Source organism: Canis lupus, chromosome 15, assembly GCF_048164855.1.
Source record: "Canis lupus baileyi chromosome 15, mCanLup2.hap1, whole genome shotgun sequence".
Classification (NCBI taxonomy): domain Eukaryota; kingdom Metazoa; phylum Chordata; class Mammalia; order Carnivora; family Canidae; genus Canis; species Canis lupus.
In genome coordinates, this window is record NC_132852.1 from 29,136,963 (window position 1) to 29,158,492 (window position 21,530).

The 21,530-nt window shown below is 36.2% G+C and overlaps 1 protein-coding gene and 1 long non-coding RNA gene across 10 annotated transcripts in view; one reads left to right on the forward strand and one right to left on the reverse strand.

Moving 5' to 3' along the window:
* LOC140605507 (uncharacterized) overlaps window positions 1–5,305 on the reverse strand; it is an 83,258-nt gene extending 77,953 nt beyond the window's left edge. For 2 of the 3 annotated variants that reach the window (XR_012008156.1, XR_012008157.1), the window contains exon 1: window positions 5,177–5,295. This is a non-coding gene — a long non-coding RNA (uncharacterized lncRNA). Of the gene's footprint in view, window positions 1–5,176 lie in introns of all 3 variants that reach the window. The other variant, XR_012008158.1, reaches the window with a different exon arrangement.
* NRG1 (neuregulin 1) overlaps window positions 1–21,530 on the forward strand; it is a 1,074,255-nt gene that overhangs the window by 140,656 nt on the left and 912,069 nt on the right. The gene's annotated exons all lie outside the window — the stretch shown is intronic.

A 21,530-nucleotide genomic window follows, 5' to 3' on the forward strand; every position in this document is an offset into this window, starting at 1 on the left:
GACCAGCATTTCCTCATTTGTAAATTACTTAAGGCACCAGTGGTGTACTAATATATAATGGACTTCCCCTGTGACTGAGAAGGCTGAGGCTGAGGATCACCACAAAGAAAGTTGAGAGGCACTGATATTTTATGGATGTTTGGAAAAGGAAACAAGAAAATAGACTGAGGACAATAATATTGAAAATTTATAAAGTATTTGGTATTGTCGCAACTTCTCTTTAGTGAGAAGCAGCAAGCCCTTACAAGAAAATCTCTGTTGTGTTTATTTCAAGGCAGCAAAACTCCAGAGATGTGCCCTATACAGACATATTCAGGAGCACTGAGGAGAGACAATGCTCCAGAGATAGATGTTGGCATCTTTTTAAAGGAGAGGAAGGCAAACTATATAGTCTTAAGGATAAAGTGGAACATGTGAAGTTATCTTGGGAATAGAATGCAGTTTTTGAAGTTTGGTGGGTAGGTTGGGGGTTATCTAGGTAAAGTTCCTGGCACTCCAAGAAGACATGATACCTCTCTGTGCCTTGAGGTAGAAGGGTATACATGAAAAAGAACTCTAAGTATAAAATTATCTATAGCTAAAAGTCTAGTAAAAACCTAAAATTAATATATTTATAGCAGAAATATTTTTCCTGTTTTGTTATTTATCTTGCTAAAAGTCAAATTGCTACAATTTTATGGCTTGGTATAAGCCTAAGGAAAGAGAGTTAATGAAGTTATATGTTTATTAAAACATTTTTATTTTAATTTTTAAAAACGATTTTATTTATTTATTCATGAGGGACACGGAGAGGCAGAGACATAGGCAGAGAGAGAAGCAGGCTCCCTGCGGGGAGCCCGATGTGGGACTCGATCCCAGGACCCCAGGATCACGACCTGAGCTGAATGAAGGCAGATGCTCAGCCACTGAGCCACCCATTCATCCCTAAAACATTTTTAAAAGCCTTTTGACATAATTTAGACTCAGGAGTTGTACAAGTGTTACAGAGAATTCCTGTCTATATAACCATAGTAAAATCAAAACAATGAAAAATGTTGATAATAGTTTTTTTGTTTTTAGTTAATAATATTTTAGATATAGAACTTATTTAGATTTCACTGGTTTTTACATACTCTTTTTGGGGGGAGTTCATAGTTTCATAGTTCTGTGAAATTCTATTGTATGTATAGATACCTGTAACTCCATCACATTCAGCATATGGAACTCTCCAGTTATGACAAGGAAGCTTTTTCCTCTTACACCTTTATAATCACATCCTTTCCCCAACCCTAAAGCCTGGCAATCACTAGTCTCCAGCACTAAAAATTGGTCATTTTAAGAATGTTATATAAATATAATGATTTCTTTGCAACCTTTTGAAATTAGCTTTCTTTCATTCAGGTTAACACCCTGAGATCTGTCCAAGTTGTGTGTTTTTAGTTGTTGAGTGGTATTTTATTGATTGCATGTAACAGTTTGTTTATCCATTCAGTCCTTGAAAGATATCTCTTTTTATTTTATTTTTCCCCCAATTTTAACTCTTACTAAGATTAACTTTCTACTGTTTTTTTTCCCTAGTTATATGAATTCTGACAATATGTATTATGTCTCTTAGGTCTTAACTCCACATGGGATGAGTTAGAAGAAGGATAAAGAGTGGATTGGCAGTTTGCAAAGATCACTAGAATGGTTAGTTTTTAGCTGAATAAAATATATACCTCTATTCATTTTTATTACATGTCAAGAATATTCTAAGAATTAAAGGAAAACAGGTAATAATTATTATAAAAAGATGAGGAGGAATGCCTTTAAGAACTCACAAAGTTCTTAAAAGAATAGTCCATGGCTACAGTTTCTGACATCACCCTTTGCTTAGGTGATGCCAAAGCTCTTTGTACCAACTGAGGGTAAGTCTTAAACCATTTGCTCCTCATTTAGACTTTCTCTAATGACCTTCCTCCACCAGTTTTTTTTTTTTTTTGTCTTGGCATACTGGACAGAAAAATGCAAGCACAGTGCAAAAATAGGTGTGAACGTTGCATTTTAATTCAGATGCTACGGTATTCCGGTCGTTACAGGTATTTTCCCTGAGTTCTTCTCAATCATCATTGCATCTGCTGTTCTAGGGATATTTACATTGAACGATAGCCATCTCCAGCCAATACAACTTACCTCAAGGCCATTATTCATGATTATAGCTCATGGTTTACAAATCATTCATTATTTTACTTAATTTCTTGAATATATAGAGCTGTTAGCCCATTTGTGAGTCTTGGTATACATAGTTCATTCTACTTGGGCTGTTTTCTCTTTGACATCGGGAAAAACTATTTTCCATCTTCTTCCTTTTTCAAAACTGCTACACTTTCAAAATTGCTAAATCTTCTCAAAGAAGTTTTCTTTATAAATTCAGTTGTTTCTCTTTATACTTCTATGCATACACATTTGTGCTCTCTTTATGTTTGTTCTGCTTCTCCCATGTAAGTTGTCTTTTCTGTTTCTTCATAATCAGGACTCTACATAGTAAGGGCTTGGTCTGTGCTTAATTGGACCCATCAAAGAGATACATATTGATCTTCGGGGACAGGTTTAACATGGATTTGAGAAATTAATACAGACTTATTTTCCCTGAGTTCTTCTCAACCATCATTGCATCTGCTAATACTATATTTTCTCTTATAATAGATTTTTTAAGAAATAAAATTTGCTTTTTTATTTTATTTTTTGACATTGAGTAATTAGGCGTCAAGTTGGAAAATAGAATGATCTGATCAAGTGGGCCCTGGTGTGGCGATAAGAAGACCTGGGATTCTGTACTAGATTGCCTATAATTCTCTATGTGATCTTATAGAGCAAAATTAAGTGGATACAAAAGCCTATGAAATTGATTGGGTTGTTGTGATGACAAAAGGAGGTAATATAAAAAGTTCATTCTGCTACAGATCCAACAAACCATCTATGGTTTGTAGTATAAAATTATAAGTCTGATGACACTGATCAACCCATATTTTCAATCTCTCTAAAACTTCATATTTTCATATGAAACAAGGTAGTACTGTTAGCACTTGGGTACTTCAAAGAGTGTTGCCTGAGAAAAGAATAGATTTGTTGCGTGATCTGTCTACCTGTGAATATTCTGGTTCAGGATACACTGTGGAGAAGCCTGAAGAAATGTGGGAAACTGAAGATTGTTTTAAATGTCGAGAATTTAAAAACTTGTCTGTGTAGCAAGATAAAATTGCTCTGAAATTGGCTAATGGATGGGTAAAAAGGAAGACAAGCCCTTTGCCCTTTTACCTTTTATAAAGGTTAAAATGACATTGTTGGTGTGACTTCATGATTACTGTTGACCAAGTGCTGGATCACATGCTTGATACACTGTCACATGGATGATAACGTTGAGTTTAAGCTATGGTTGTGACAGACTAAAGATATCCCATCATTCTTGACTTCAAAATTCCTCAAACTATGTTTTGAAAGAATTCTCCCAAAAGAATTCCTTAAGGACTACCCTGGTTTTTTTTAACTAGGAAGAAAACCTTCAAAATATACCATGAGTCCAACTACAAACTTAGTCCAAAATGTCATAATCTCTCATCAAAAGTACTAAATCTGCTTCCTAACTAACTAGCCCTTTTTTTGACTCTTGTTCCATTACAGTCAGTTCTCCACACAACAGGTAGAGTGATCTTCTAAAAATATAATTCTTTTGAGAATATAATTCCCAGTGCAAATCTCTCCAATGGTTTTCTATTATAATCAGATGCAATGCAGATGCCTTGCCAGAGCCTATTAGAACTGAGTGTAATCTGGCCTGAGTTGGTACTTTCAACCTCATTTCATACCACTACCCTTATTCTTTGCTTTAACCAAATCACACTGGTTTTCTTGGTTTTCTTTGGCTATGCCTCAGGACCTTTGCACTTGCTCTCACCTCTGCTGGACACTCCCTCCTCCCCTCTGATTTTTGCCTGCCTGATTCTCACTTCACTTAAATGTCTTTCCTAATGCCACCTCCTCTAACCACCGTATGTAAAATAACTTCCCTCACTCTTTTATCACTCTCTCTTCACAATTATCCTTCAGTTTTCTTTATGACTTTTCACCCGAGGTCATCTAATATGCCTTGGTTTATTTTGTCTTCCTTTGTAGAATGTAAACTCCTTGAGATCGGGACATTATCTTCTTCTTACTGTATCTCCATATCTATAACAATATCTAGTACTAAAGAGGTTTTTGACAAATGTTGAATGAGTGAACAGAGAAAAGAGTTATAGTGAGAGTCAAATATGCCTGATGTCAAATCCAAACCTCATCAGTTGCCAATTATTGAAAGATTAAGCATTTCTTTTCAACTCGCTAAGCTTTAGTTTACATGTTTTAAAATGTGTCTAATGTTACCTTCTTCATTAGTTATTAGGAGAACGAAATGAAGTAAAAATAAAGCCAGCCCAAACTGGGCAATCCTGAATATCCCCCAGTCTGTTGTATGCAGATAACTGGGGGCACTGTCTATAAAGTGGGCTAGAAACTCAGGGTTTTTTGTTTTTGTTTTGTTTTTCTTTCTTTTTGTTTAGTTTTTGTTTGTCTTGTTTTTTCTTTTGTTTTATCTTTTCTTTTAATGACAGGATGATGTGCTGCTCAAGGGGCTGGTTAAAGCCCTCAGAGAGTTGTAGGCCATGAGTTTGAGATCCACTGGACTATGTCCATGCAAAATGAAAAATAGATAAATGGAAAAACAGATGTCCTTGTGCTTCCTAATTCCCAGCTAGAGATCTTGTCTGCAGTCTGAGAAGGCTCCTATGGGTTTCTGTGGATGTCGTGGAGGGTACCAAGTATGCCCTACTTGCATTTAGATCCTCAGGCCTCTGCTGGAAAGGGTAAAAAAAAAAAAAAAATACTAACTCCCCTGCTTGAGTGAGTGTGAGAACATGGGAAGAAGCAGAGAAACTGTTTCTCCCACCTTTGTTCTTGTCAGGACTATGTTTCAAAGTACAGGCCCACTTCCCCTTTGTTTCCTTTCATTTCTGCTATGAGACCACTTATAAAATCCCTGGAGTCCTGCCAAGCAAATGCAGTACTAAAGGTTTGCCTACTGGATAGCTTGTCTCAGATGAAGTAATCAGAGCTGGAGCAAGACAGAGCACAGCATAGATATAATGAGCTCATTATAATGTAATGTAATGTAAACACTTACATAATGCTTATGAGATGCCAGGTATTCTTCCAAGAACCGTTCACCTAATTCACTTAATCTTCACAATAACCCTGTTAGGGAAATAGCTGATATGAGCCCCATGATACAGGTGAGGAAACCCTGAGGCTCAGAGAGTAAAAGTCCAAGGTCACAGAGTTAGGCTGTGGCAGTGCAGAGCTGCAAGTGCCTTATGATGTCAGTGGTGCAACACCAGCCCCTTTGTCCCCAAATAGCCTAGCTCTGTTGCTTCCTTTAATGGCTGAAACTCTAGGAGAGAGAACCATGCAGGAGGTCTCAGTCATTTGAAGAGCTTTGAATGCAAGATTGGTTAAAAACTTTATCAGAGCCATCCACATTGGAAATCATAACACCTTAAACTTGAACACTTTTTGGTTTATGAAGCAATTTATTTATTCATATTCCCAGAAACCTTCTCTTGTATTGTCCATTGCCACTGCTGAGCCTTTGCTTCTTCATCTGTCTACAATAATGCCATTGTCTTTACTCTCTGCTATGGCACAACCCTCCTGTGGTCCAGGGGAATCATGCTGGCTCTGTGAAGTCAGCCAGCCTCTCCCTGGTCACCACTGTCACACCATTCATTATATACACAGTGCATGAAATGTTCGTTTGCTAATTTTTGTTCTTGATCTCATTTGCATTTATCTTCATTCCCTCAAGTGCATTGCCAATCCCCATAGGACTAAGAATGGACCTGTTTTTCCCTTGTATTAATCATTCCTCAGTTTCTGCTGTAGATCTTTACCTCCGATCAGTGCTAAATTATTGCTATTAAGCTGAATGATCAGCCCAAAACCTGGAAATACACTGTTGCTTGGCTTGTTACTTTTGTAAGGATAGGGATAATAAGATTAGTAGCTAATATTTGCAGAGTGTACTATGTGGCGTATTCAAGGGTTTTGCATATAGAACTCATTTAATCCTGCCAGCAGCTCTATGTACTGCTATTATGAACTTCATTTTACACATAGGGAAGACATAGGGAAACTATTGCTTCTTGGGTAGCTAGCGTGTGGAAAGTCTAGTTTTACTACCCTAAAAACAGTGAATGTGCAGGAAAAGTTGCGTTGCTATGCCTTGGAATATCTACTGTTAAGGAAGCAGCATTATAGCTCGATGGATTGGAGGTTGATTTAGAAGATATTCGTAATTCAAGTATTCTTATTAAATTTATCAGTATCTCTTCTACTTACTCTCTTTCCTTTAGATACTGGGAAAGGACAGGACCTGAAGACTGTATCCTCTGCTGGAAAATGGGAGCTCTTTCTTGTGCATACTCTTAAGGAACATTTTTGTGTGACGGAGAACTCCGGTATTCATTTTCCTATTTATTATCTGTTTGATCTTGGCAGATTATTAAGGATCTTGGATCTGATTTTCCTCAAATTCCTGATATTTCCTCCCCCCCCCACCCCCGCCGAGGGCATTTGCTTAGCCATGTTAGGGTTGTGATCAAGGTTAAATGAGATGCTGTTTGTGCAAAGAACCAGGTAGGAAGAATGGCTGTGGCTCACTCAGTAAACGTTGGTGGCTGTTAGGTGCAGACATTGCCTTAAAATCCTAAATAAACTATAGGTTTGAGTTGAGTCAGAAGCCTTGGATTGGTGAATTGTTCACTTGCTACAGGTTGCAAGCTTTACCCTGTGCCACACAACCTTGGAAATGCTTGTTTAGAAATAGCCCAGTAGGGTTAAAAAAAAAAAAAAAAAAAAAAAAAAAAAGGTAGGTGATAGATAAGATAAGATAAATAGATGGGCTGGCAGGCTGTCATTTTGTACAACGTTATGAGTAAGACATTTATAGTTATTGAGCCAGAATTTCCACAGTAATAGAAAAAGCAGTTGCTTTTAAACTTCTTGTTCAATTTAACAATTATGGGTGAGTTAAAATGTAGGCCATTTGAATTGGATTTGGAGGATAAAGTAAGATTCTATCCTACGGTGGGGGATGACTCATAGAGGAGTTTGACCCAGTAGAAACAGCAGCTGATAAGGAGCCAGGAGACCCAAGTTCCTGGCCTGGATTTGCATGAATAAATTGTAATAGCCTTTGGGAAAATCCTTAAACATCTCAGTTTTCTAGTTTGAAAAATGAGAGGGCTGTGTTTGTGAATGGATCTTTCAACATACATAAGGTTCTACCAAGCAGATCACTGAAAATGGAATGTGTTATCTATGGTCATTAGGAAGCAAAGTATTCTTGCTAGTGCAGTACTTTTTTTTTTTTTTTTGAGAGGATTACCATTGTGAACAACCACAACCCAAGAAAATCCATCAGCACTAGCATGATACAGACAAAAGTAGACACCTGAGAATCTCATAATATCCTGGGGTCATTGTTATATCCTGGGAAAGTATGGCCATGCTACATACAAGAGTTTTATGATGATGAGTCATTATAAGCAGAGGATTTATGGATATCCATCAACGGGATTTTTAAATGTTTATCATGTGTGGATGTCCTATAGTGTACTTTGTGCATTGGTACATCTTGAGAAATAATTTATTGTTTGACAAAACTTTCTGAAGCTTGCAAATATAAAAACGAATTTGGGTTAGCTAGCTTTTCTAGTTTTTCTTGGCATTTTCTGTTTCTCCATATAACTTCAGTCACAGGTGTGAAGCCACATTTTTGTGCTGATTGCTTTTCTAAAAGGTTTAAGGTTTTACAAAGTCAGATTTTGAGTGGCAGCATTTTCTATTCTCTGTATCACCAACCACCTGCAAAATTAAAATAGGTCAAGTATGGAGCAGACAGATTAGGTGATTCCTTAGAAATATACACTGACATTAGGGGATCCCTGGGTAGCTCAGCGGTTTAGCACCTGCCTTCCGCCCAGGGCATGATCCTGGGGTTCCGGGATCGAGTCTCACGTCGGTTTCCCCGCATGGAGCCTGCTTCTCCCTCTGCCTGCCTCTCTCTCTCTCTCTCCCCCCTGTCTCTCATGAATAAATAAATAATTTTTTTTTAAAAAAAGAAATATTCACTGACATTAGAAGGGTGCCTCCTGTGGTATAATAGATGTGTTCTTGAGAGTTGTGAGAATTAAATTTTGAAAAATTGAATCCAATGTTCCTATTGGCTTGCATTAAGTTTTCAAAAAAAAATGCTTTATCTTCAATTTCTGATGGATTGATTTCAATTAGCAATGGTTCTTGTCATTTTAACCCTAAATTACATAGCCTCCCCTTCCCCAACCCAATAGTTAATGACATATATATATAAATACTGGAGCAAATCAGAGAAGCTTTTCTATGCTGTAACTTAGTGTGTGGGAAAATGTGTGTGTGTGTGTGTGTGTGAGATGGTGGTGGTGGTGGTGTGATGAAGGACCTTGGTTTGGTGCTTTCTCTGCCACCAAGGAGTACTGTATCTTTGAGCAAGATCACTTAGCTTCCTTTAGCCACCATTTTTTCACCTGTAAATAATGATCTCCATTGGTCCTATTTGCCTCTAATATTCTACAAATTAGTGGCAAGAGGAAACTATAAATAATCCCATAATTTTTCTTTTTGTAATTTAATTATATTAAAGTAGATTATATCTGTCTATGAGTGAATAGTGACCTCCATTTATTCTTGTTTTTATTTAGATTTTTATGACTGGTAAATTCTATTTTGGCTGGATTAGATTGAGAATCCTTGGGAGGCTCGTTCAGCATAGACAGATTTATTCACTTTTCATGCTGGATGAGGAAGAAGGAATATTTTAAAGATAGAGCTGACATGGAACATTAATTTGATTGAAGCCTTTCTGTGTGAGGAGTGATTATAGTGTCTCCATTGCCATAATGGAGAGAGATTAGCATGGATTAGATTATCCCACGTACAAAGGTTGTACAAATTGATAGCTGTTATTTGTGGGCTAGGCTGATCTTTACAGTTACTGGCATGACTTCTTAAGCAATATAGTCATGATTCCTTTCATGTGGTTTACATGTGGCAACAAGAGGAGAACATATCCCTTGTTACCAAAAACCTTGTGTCTCCCAATGAGAACTTGGCACAGAATCAAAAACACAAGATGTGTATGCACAATATTAAGGGGATGGCACTGGTCATCTGGCATGCTGTCTGCAACGAGAGCACACACTGGCCAAAGGCAGAAGAGTTCCTGAAACAGATGTTCAGTCAAGATGGCTAGGATACTGTCGAAATGTGGTCTAGAATAATTATGAACATAAGCCTAAAAAGGTAGCCAAGATATGGTTCTGAATTATAGCCAGCCATGGGATTATTATTTAATTCCAGTTTAGTGTCTTTCCTGCCAAGTATGTGCCAGACCCTCTGGAACAGAATCTGGTTTTTGCCAGAGGTACTTAGCAACTATATTTTAAGCTTAAATTCCAAAAAAGTAAAGAAGAATAAATTGCTTTCTGATGGGAGTAAGTTGTATTTCAAACAGACTCTGAAAGCCCTAGGAAAGTCTCAGACTTTCCTTGGAAGAGAGGGGGCAGTCTTCCCCTCCACTGAACCCATCTGGATTTGTCATACCGCTGCCTTTCCTCATGTTTATAAGCAATTGGTATCTGTGGTCAGTGATTATTAGTACTTACATGACCACCCTTATTCCACCCTGTTGCTCACCTTCTCCCTCTTGCTTTTCTACTCCATGGAAAATGACCTCTTCCTTGATCTTTCAGATGCACCGAATACCTTCCTGCTTCAGGGTCTTCACCTAACTTTGCTGTCTGCTGGAAAGCTCCTCTTTCCTATAATTCAGGTCTCACTCCTCACTTTCTTCAGGTTTTTGCTCAGATGCTGTCATATCCACAGGTTTTTCTGGTCTTCACCAGCATTCTCTGTCATTTTCATCTTGCTGTGTTTTACCTTATAGCACTAATGAGCATCTGACAGATTACCTTTTTACTCGCATATTTGTTTATTTGTATTTTCCCTCCAGAATGAAGATGGAGGCTTGGAACAATGCTTGGTACATAGTGGAAGCTCAATAAATATTTGTTGGAACAATGAAGAAGTGGTTAGCATTGAATTTGTATTTGTTGATATACATTATATTGGGGGCTTCTAGAAGACAGTATTGGAATTTAACTTGTGACTCAAGCACTTAAAGAATCTTGGAGACCAGAGCTTCCTAAAGGACTGTTCATGCACTCAAAGCAATGTTTCACAAAATATAATATACATGTGAATCAACCAGTTATCTTAATAAAAGAGCATTTTCTGATTCAGCAAGTGTGGGAGTTGGGGAGTTCGGGGGCTGAGGTTCTGCACATCTGACAGGCTCTCATCTGATGAGGTTGCTGCTAGTCTAAGGATTGTGCTTTGAGTAGCAAGGCTTAAAGGCATACATGGCAGAATTCAAGGAGTTCACAGAGCCAGGGTCATTATTTTGAATACCAACTATCATTGTTGTAGCACAAAACTGAAGTGCTACTATCTGGAGTTTTCTGATTAACAGAATGCCAATAAACAGATAATTTGTTAGACTTTTCAAAATAGAACTTTAAATTGTTAGCCATACATAGTTGTTTTGTATGCAGGCCTGCATTATGTATATGTCAATTTCTGAGTAAATAGTAGAGAGCATACATCAGATTCTTAAAGGGGTGATAACTCTAAACAAGGTTTAGCAACCATTTTTTAACAGATGATGTTAAACAGAGGAAACTTTAGGTACCAAACCAAAGCATATCATAACCACATTGTTACAATGGTGACAAAACCAGCACATATGCTTGCAAATGCTTAGCAAGATTGGTTTTTACTGCAACAGTTTTTGCTAAACAAACAACTTACATTTTAGGTTAACGTTTACCAGAGATGATATTTTCCCAGGGAAGTATTAGGTGAACATTTGCAAAATGCTTGGAACCCAACAATCCCAAGACAAATATTTATTTTCCCCTAGCCACTGGAAATGGACCTGAGCTGGAAACATTGGCTAAAAATGAATATTTGGAAACTCTGAGACTCTCTCTAAAATGCCATTGCAGTAGCTCGCTGTCCTTCTAATCTGAGGCCAAAATACCCTCGAAGGGGCACTGGTGTAGAAAAGCTGTTTTCAGGCACAAAGCGAAAAAATAGCCCATTTAGAGCTGCATAGCTTTTCAGTCAGGAAACTTATCCCCAGGTGTGTTTTTCTCAGCCAAGGAGTGTGGGCAGTTTAGTTTCAGAAGTAATAATCCCTTGAAAGAGCAGGAGAAGACATTTGGAAGAACTGAGATGTTTAATATTAAAAGGCTCTACTATAATAGACATCTAGTACAAGGCTTAGTCAAATGTGTTAAGTCCTAGACTCCTTCACATTGTTATAGTATCATTGTCCTCATAATTGCCAATGAGGCTACCAGTCATCATAGTGGATAACATTTATTGAAGACTTAACATATTCTGGATAGTGTGCTAAGCACTTTCCATATGTTTTTTTGTATCATAAATACTTTAAAAAACTTATTTGCAGTAGGTCCTATAGTTGTCTTTGTTTTGCAGATCAATAAGCTGATGTGTAGATACATCGTTTATATTGCTCTAGGTGGCAAAACTACTGAGTGGTTGAGTTTGGATTCACATTTAGATATTCTGATATCAGATCTCATGCTATTAACTATCATGCTGTATTCATGACCATAACACGTTGAGTACTGATAACCTTGGTGCATCTATTTAGTAGACCACATCTTAAAGTTCTGTGGTTTAATTTACCCTCAGGCGTAAAGAAAACAGATTTTATAAACTTCTATCAGCAAATTAACTATTCTAAATTATTTTTCAGAAGAAACGCTAAATACTCTTAAAGAAATTATGGTGAAATTTTTATTCAAGCTAGGAGCTTCAGTGTTCCCATTTCATGGAAGCATGGACTTTATGTGGCTCTGTAGCATGGCAAACATAACTTGTTATGCTAAAATGGCCTAGGGTGAAGATGAATGCAACTGTTTTTGAAATTGACCACTTTTTCTTAATACTCAATTTGTGCTTCTGAGAATTAACAGAATTTCAATACTTGAATCTGTGTATTAGACAGGGCTTTTAGTTGCACAAAACAGAATATGCACAGGATAGTTTAATCAGAAAGAAGAATGTATTGACAGATATTAGTAAGCTTCCAAAATCTTTGAGAGGGTGCCAGAGAGCCTGGTTCTGGGGCTACACAGCCATACCCCAAGACTTTTCTCTGATCAGGTGGCTTCTCATAACCTATGATGTCAGGTATCTGCCTCCTGAAGTTGTTGAACCAAATGCCTCCCCAACTGCTCCTGCAGAATCCTGGTTCTCCCTGGTTTGGTGCCCAGGTATAAGGTAGTATCTTAATTTTCTGACTTCCAAAACTGGACTCACAATGTGAGAAAAATCCCCAAATGTAGGAATATGTCCAAAGATGTTGGGCTGTCATCACAAGGCAGCCCCTGATATTGTGAAATATTCAGATAAGTGTAGAATATCTTTTCTTTATTGCTTTTCCCTCTCATTTCAGTTTCTTTGACTGCTAATTTCTTATTGAGAACAGACTCTGTTCATTCAGTCCCCCAAATGGCACTGTGTTAAGTTTACAAAAAGGCTATCATGGACTTTTTACAAATGCTGAGAAAGATGAAATCTGTGTTAAAAAGGCAATGGAGGAAATGTGGTGAATTTGGCACTGAGCATTTTTAACTTGAGAGAAATTGTAGGACATTTAAGTGAATGTAGAATGGGCAAATGTGGATAACAGGTTGTGGCTCAGAAGTATACACAGGGCTCTATGTTTGGGTGTGGGAGTTGTCCTCCAAAGATTGACAGTTGAAGCATTGGCCAGAGAATGTATGTGTTTTCTGATGTCAACAAATAGGACAGAAGATTGAACATGGGATCATGAAGGCCCTCCCCCACAGCTGTGCACATGTCCAGCTGCAAAGAAGAAAGGCAAGACCAGATAGAGAGTTCAGAAGATGGCTGTATTATTATAGTGTCATAGGGACTAAAGGAGGCAATATTTTGGAACTGAATGCCTTTATTGATTCTTCATTAAAATGTAATTTTAATGTAAAACAGGATTTGAAAGAGATAATATTTGAGGTGTGTCTTATACTTACCAAATTTGTTTTCAAATCTTTATCATTTCATTTGATTTAACATAATTAAAATCATTAAATGTAGAATTTTCTTTCTATGTGTGGCTAAAACAATTTTATTTTTATTTTAATCTAACTTAAATGTAAGGTCAAATCCGGTTTCCATGAAGTTAATTACATATTTGAAGAAAGGACCTTAAGAATTCTGTGTTGGGAAAGAGTACTGCATGGTGTCCAATACAGTTATGTATACCTCTGTGTAGTCTTCCTCTTGGCTACAAACTGTCAGACCTGGATAGACCACCTCATTTCTCACTCAAAACATCCTCTGGGACTAGATAGGGAGCTAATGTTTCAGATTGGAAGAAGTTATAACACTTCACAGTTTATATCTAGGAAACATGAATTTGCAGTTTCTTACGTCTCTGAATAATATGAGAAATCAGAAAGCATATTAATTCATTCAGAAAATATTAACTTAAAAAAGCCTACTGTATGCCAAGGAATATGCTTGATGTGGTTTTAGGTTCAGGTAGAAGTAGGGAGACGAAGTAACATTTGCCTTTTTGTGCAAAGAAGTAAGATTTATTTTTACTTAGACAGCAAAGAAAAGTGTATGCTCAATACTATATATGTTTAGAGTATACTCTGGCATGATAAAGGGAGGTTTGGTATCATGGAGGTTTCTTTTTCAGTAACAAGAAGAAAAAAAACTAAATTATATGTGAATGTTATTCATCCCAGAAAGAAGTCCATTGAGTTTTCTAAGATGGGTTTGATCACCTTATTAATGCCAAGTAAGTTGCTCAGGTCATAGATTTTCCTGTTGTTGTAATGGTGGTCTTTATCTTTGCTCTGGTGATGTTCTTATCTCTTTACCTACAGATATTGTTTTGTTGACTTTGCATATATCACAAATGTAGCATCAGATTTCTGTTGTCCTTTAATAAACTAATTACCTAACCACAAAATCATTTTGTTTTAAAAAAAGAATGAATATGGCAAACCCAGAGAAGTACACAAAGGATCATTTATGGATATATATGATAGAATAAGAATTTTAAAAACCAAAGAAATAACAATATTTATTTGAAAAGTTCTAACACTGTTAAATTCTCAGAAATTTATTTTTCTAAGGAGAGAATACTTTAGATTCATTGCATGTTTGGCAGTGTTATATATGTACTTCTCTTGTTGGGGATGTCATTTGTTTTTAATAATATCTTTATCTGGATTAAAATATAAATTTGTTTTTCTAACAGGGCCATTGGTTGAATCAGTATTCTGCAATAATATAATTAACAACAACAACAACAGTTGGCATATATTGAGTCCTGACCATGTGCCAGGCATTGTTTTAACCACTTTACATATATTAACTCACATAATTCTCACAGTGGCTCTGGTATAGTAAAAACACATTATACTCCTATTTCACATATGAGGAAAGTGAGACCAGAGTAAGTAATTTAGGCACATTTACACAGCTATGCGTATGAGAGAGTCAGATTTTGAATCCTGGTAGTTAGATTGCAAATTGGTTCTTTCAATTCTATGCTGCATTGATAAAGATAATTACTAACCAAGTCATATTTTTTGAGCATAGTTTTAGATAATTAAATTTGGTAAAAGAATATAAGAAAGCAAGCAAGCATGGGGAATAAAGGAAGACTAAAAGGGAGAAAGATCACTCCATCATTGAATGAGCGATGTTAACATTTTGAATTAACATTTGGGATCTTTTGTGGTTTCATACAAATTTTAGTAGTATTCTGGTTCTGTGAAAAATGTTGTAGATATTTTGACAAGCATTGCATTAAATCTGCAGATTGCTTTGGGTGGTATGGGCATACTGGTTCTTCCAATTTATGAGCATGGAATATCTTTCCACTTGCTTATATCATCTTCAATTCCTTCCATCACTGTTTTATAGTTTTTGGAGTACAGCTCTTTCACCTGTTTGGTTAAATTTATTTCTAGGTATCTTATTTTTGGTGCAATTGTAAATGGGGTTGTTTTCTTTTTCTTATTTTTAAAAAGATATTTATTTATTTATTTATTCATTCATTCATTCATTAGAGACACACACACACACACACACAGACAGAAAGAGAGAGAGAGAGAGAGAGAGAGAGAGAGGGGCAGAGACACAGGAGAGGGAGAAGCAGGCTCCATGATGTGGGACCCGATCCTGGGTCTCCAGGATCACACCCTGGGCTGAAGGTGGCGCTAAACCGCTGAGCCACCTGGGCTGCCCTGGGGTTGTTTTCTTAATTTCTTTTTCTCCTACTTCATTATTAGTGTATAGAAATGTAACCAATATCAACTTTGTATCCTGTGATTTTACTGAACTCATTTATCAGTTCTATTAAGTATTTTGCTGTTTTTTCAGGTTTTCTGTGTATAGCATCATGCCATCTGCAAATAATGACAGTTTTATTTCTTCCTTACCAATTTGGATACTTTCTATTTCTTGTCTGATTGCTGTGGCTAGGACTTCCCGTACTATGTTGAACAAAAGTGGTTATAGTGAACATTCTTGCCTTATTCCTGATGCTGGAAGAAAATTCATTTTTCACCATTGAATATGATCATATTATAATATTCTTTTAACACTTTTGTTCAGGTGATATATTTTAGAAATGTTCCCATAGTATTATTTCAGTATGATTTTTTAAATGACTGTATTAAGATATGGATGTTCCATACTTTTTATGCATCCCTATTTTTGAGTATTTAGATTATTTTCTATCTCTTTTAGGAATCAATGTTTTTAATAAAAACACAAAAAACTAGTAGGCATTAGTATCAAACATTATAATTTATTCAAAATTAAAATATAACTGTAATTGACTAGTCTGTATTTTCTCTTTTAGATTTGTTTACTTTAGCCTTATCCCCTTATGTGCTCTTCAAGACTATAATATATATTCAGGAAGGTTGACAAAGAGAATATTTCAGACTGAAGTTGTATTTATTATTTTGAGTGAGATTCAGTGGATGATTTGATTCTTTGAAAAATTCCTCAGGTGTCTCAGCTGATGTTGAAAAGCCTCATCATTTAATATATATCTAGTCATCTAGGAAAATGCCATGTTTACCATTTTGTGTTGTGTTAAGGTTTTGGGTATAGTGTATTTTCACCATAACATGCTATTTTTGAGCAGAATTTTCTCCCATATTTTCATTACAAATGGTGCAGATAGTAAGCTTCGTGAAAACCTGATATCACAAAATTTGATTGATCAGTCTACCATTAGTAGTACCTCTATCCAGTGATTCAATCTTCACAATGATGATTATTGTTTTCAATGATGAGTTACAGTAATATTCTTATGAAAGTCATTAATGGGAGATTAAATTGTGGGCAAGAGTAGCAGTTAAGAACAAGCATTTTGGAATCACATGGACTGAAAATGCAAACTTGGATCTGCTACTTTATAGTTGTGTAATTTTGAGCAAGTTACTTAACCTCTCTGAGCTTCAATTTTTTACCTATAAAATATGGTTGTGAAGATTACATGAAATAAGTCACATATATAGTGTCTGAGCTCTAGTAAGCCTTCTGTAAATATTAGCTTATATTATCATTGGTATAATTATTAAGTATATTTTATCTTACTCCAGTGAATATGGAATACAGATCTTCCTTGACTTAAAATGGGGTTACATCTGTATAGGTCCATTGTAAGTTAAAGACATCATAGTTGAGAAAGCATTTATTTAGTACTCCTAATCTGCCAAACACCATAGTGTAGCTTATTCTGCATTAAATGTGCTCAGTGTGCTTACATTAGTTGGGCAGAATCATCTAAAAGAAAGCCTTTTTTGTAGCAAAATTTTGAATATCTTATGTAATTTATTGAATGTTATACTGAAAGTGAAAAGTTGAATGGTTGAATGGGAACAAAATGGTTGTCAGAGTATCAGTTGTGTGTTCTCATGATTGGGGGACTGATTGGGGGCTACAGCTCACTGATCTGCCCAGAATCATGAGAGTCCTACTGCATATCGTTAGCCTGGGAAAAGATCCAAATTCAAAGTTCAACTTCTACTGAATGCTATTGCTTTCACACCCTCATAAAGTTGAAAATCATTAAGTCAAACCACTATTAAGTCGGGGGCCATCTGCATTGGTTTTTATGTGCAGAATCGAAGCAATTCCCTCTTATAGTTGCTAATTAACCAAGGTATGGGATTCATTGACTGGGGTTGACAACAGGACACTTACTATATACAGAATTTTAGAATGATAAATCCTGAAGGGTTTGTGTCCTTAATAACAACAGCAGAATAATGGAATTCCTTTAGTGTTCTTTCATGTATCATGTATATTTATAACTATTTAGCTTGCCCTGAATTTTTCAAGAACATTTTACATTGTTTATTTTATGTATGATTAATGCATGTATAGAACCTACTGTGGGCAATTACTTAACCTTATTGATTTTGATAATAATTATAAACTCAAAATGCATAAACAGCATAGTTCCATGTATCATTTCAGAGATTCTACTGACAAAACAGTTTCTCCAATGCAAGCATCATGATTTGATTCTAGAATTATATTTTTTTAAAGATTTTTATTTATTTGCTTGACACAGAACAACCAAGGAGGGTGAGGCGGGAGAGCCTCAAAGGGGGTGAGCCTAATATGGGGCTAGATTCCAGGACTCTGAGATCATGACCTTAGCTGAAGACAGATGCTTAACCAACTGAGCCACCTAGGCTCCCCTAGGATTATATTTTATATTGACTTGAAATGAAAAGTTATTGTCTCTGGTTTGACACAACAATAAAAATATTGTTCCTCCTCTCTGGCCTGACCTCAACTGATTTTTCTGTAGTATCTTATTAATAGTTGGGCTACTTCCTAGGAGAACATTTTTGGTGATCCATAGGTGAAGGCAAAACTGTTAATGCCTTAGAGGAGAAAATAGAGCTATCACACATTTTTGTTTTTGTAGATTTTGTTTAGAAAGATTACTTGCAGAAGTCAGAGACCAAACTATTAGGAAAAGCACGTTCTGAGTTATGAACATCTTTTTTGGTGGATTTTATTTATTCATTTGACAGCAAGTGTATATAAGCAGGAGGAGTGGGAGAGGGAGATGGAGAAGCAGCCTTCCTGCTGAACAGGGAGCCTGATGTGGGTCTCCATCCCAGGACCCTGGGATCATGACCTGAGCCAAAGGTAGATGCTTAACCAATTGAGCCACCCAGATGCCCCAGAGCTATAGACATCTTTGGTAATGGAGAAGAGAAGAACAATGTATAATCCATCTGAAACTACTTTTTCTTGACACCTACCAATCCTGTGGACAGGGTGCAATTAAATGACACTTTCAAAAAAGTCATGAAAGAAGAAAAACATTTTAGAAAGTTATACTATTTGAACAAAGGTGTAAGATAAAACATTGACAGGATAAGAGAAGATATATATTTAGAATAGGCTCAGTCTAAGGTAGAGTGATTTCTTTTAAGCCTAAGTCTTGATTACTCTGCCTCTTGTGTAGTGTAAGTCAGACCCCATGACTCCTAGAGAGTCCTGGCACAGAATTCTAGTGGGGTGCATTCTATTCTAACCCAGTTTCTGCCTCTTTTTTGCTTTTTTACTTTCAGCAAAAAGCCACATAACCTCTTAGTCTCCAGTTATTCATCTATAAAATGAAAAGTTTGTATTGGGTGGTCTTAAAGGCTCATTTGAGTTCCACCATGATATAACTTGCAAATGGAAATATCTTTGCAAATGTGTTATGTAGCTTGCTCTCAGTTTGGGAATAAGAGCTATAGGCATTAGAGTATATTAAACTGAAAATCTTTCTGTGGAAGTGGGTCTTTATATGTGTACAGGAGTCTGATCTTATGTTGAGTAACACTTCTTGCAGCTGATGCTTACTGTTACAACATGTACACAGGTGAGTCAGTTTAGTTTGCTATGTTTAGATTAACATTCTCAGACATTATTTCTATATCACCATCAGGAAGTGGTAGATTTGAAACCTATCCTATATCACCTTGAGTTCATAGAAATAAGAACATTCTTTTATTTCATTCCTTTCATTGTTTTAAAACAACTTTAGATAAACCTATTTTCTTCTCAAGTCCCCAATAATATTTCCATGTAGGATGGCTTTCACAGTCTTAGAAGCACAGTATTGTTCATTGTAGGAAAATGTCTTCTTTGAGAGTCTTCAAGATTATGAGCACATTTTAGGATATTAATCCAAGGACCCACTGTGGTATTAGGTCACACTAAAGAGATACTTTGTAGGATTTGTTGTGACCATCAGACAATACGTACCTTTGAAAATGTTAAGAAATGTGTGAAACACACAGTGCTAATGATGCTAGATAACAGTTACTGTCAAAAAATTTGATTAAGGCATTTTTAGTGCCATTTTTCAGATGACAAAATGAAGTGCAAAGCAGTTGGCCAGCCATCACTAAGTGAAGGAATCATAATTCTTGAACAAGTAATTTTTCTCTCACACTGCCTCACTATAACAATAAGTATGTGGAGACTTCTAAAACTTTTAATGTGAATGTTAAGAAAACATTGTATTCTGGGATATTTTATAAACCACTCATCAAAACCCACTGATGTTAGGAATTGTTAATTCTCCCTATTCTTTCATATTTTCCCCATGCAAGCACATTGGCCTGGCTCAAAAATGCTTGACTCTACTGACAATACCATTCTCTGGATCTCAAGTTCTTCAATGTAATATGAAAGGGTTGGGTTAGAAATTATGGAAATTCCTAAGGTCCTTATTAGTTCAGTACCATCTGCTTCATGGAGTTGTAGAGTTTTTCTAGATGCTTACAAAGTGTTGTAGTGGCCTGGCCCTTTACACTGGAGGAAAATATAGTCAATAGGTTCTTTGTAGTGTGAAGACTGAAAGTGAGGGGCAGGGGCAGAAGTTTTGTTTTCTTACTTTTTGTTGAAGCAGGCTGTTATTGACTACTGCCTAGGATGTTTGGGATTAGTCACAGAGCAGGAGGCTCTTCATGCCAGACTGGCAGTGAGTCATAGTGGGTAAGCACAGGACCAATTACCACACATGGGAATGGGGTACTGGGTCTTCCCATGGCAGTATTAATAATAAAATGATAAAAATCAATGTGATCTTAGAAAGCAGCTGAACTTTCTAACTTTATAGCCAGGGGTCAAGGAAGTGAGGACAATTGTGCAAGTTTGTAACTTGAGCATGAAAGTTAAGGATGGAATTCAGGTCTCTCAACTTCATATCTAACTTCTCACTTATATTTAGTTATGCTAAATGTCATACTTCCTTTTGTTTCCATTGCTATGATAGTCCTGGATTGTAATACCATAAGAATATGGTCACTTAGTGAATTTGTGTCCATTATATTTCATACACAACTTGGGATGCCTCTGTTCTCTTTATATCAAATCAACATAAAGTGCTTGAAAATTAGATTAAAAGTTACACAGCAAACATAGTTACATACTAAGATCATTTTATGGCATATTATCATTTTTAAGCAAATTAAATAATTACTGCTCAAGGATTCATATACAGCAACCACATGCAGACAAGAAACAGAAAGGAAGCAATAGTGGCTGCCTTTTGGATTCCACAGGGCTTCTGTTAGGTGAAGCCTTATTTAGCATAGTTATGATGCAGTAAAGGAAGTGCAGTTGACCTTTGAACAATGTAGGGGTTAGGGGCACCAACTCCCATGCAACTGAAAATCTACATATAACTTTTGACTCCCCCAAAACTTCTAATGTCTTCTCCTAAATAGAAGCTTTATTGATAAGATAAATAGCAGATTTAACACATATTATGTATATGTATTGATAAAAGAAAATGTTAAATCACAAGGAAGAGAAAAAACAATTACAGTACTGTAGTATGTTTATTGAAGAAAGCCCACACATAAGTGGACCCACACAGTTCAAACCCATGTTATTCAAGGACCAAGTATACCACCCACCAGTAAACATTTCAGTGGTTCTAAATTGGGAAACTTGCTGATACAGTATGAAAGGATGACTAAAATATATATGTCCATTGAACTAGGGATCAAGAGATTAAGAAATCTTAAGGAATTGAAAGAAAGAATATAGGCTTCCTAAAAGTATTCAGGTATAAAGGAATCATAAACAAGAAACCCTAAAAACGAATAGTGATGGAAGAGAGGTACTGGCTTGGTAGTAGATTTGGGTTTGCAGTTTGAAAATCCTCTCTCTAAACTACATGAAAACTAATAATTGTGCTAATAATCTTCATGTTGGTAATCATAAGCTGGGTATGCAGATTTAGCTACATGATTTTATGCAGATCAATT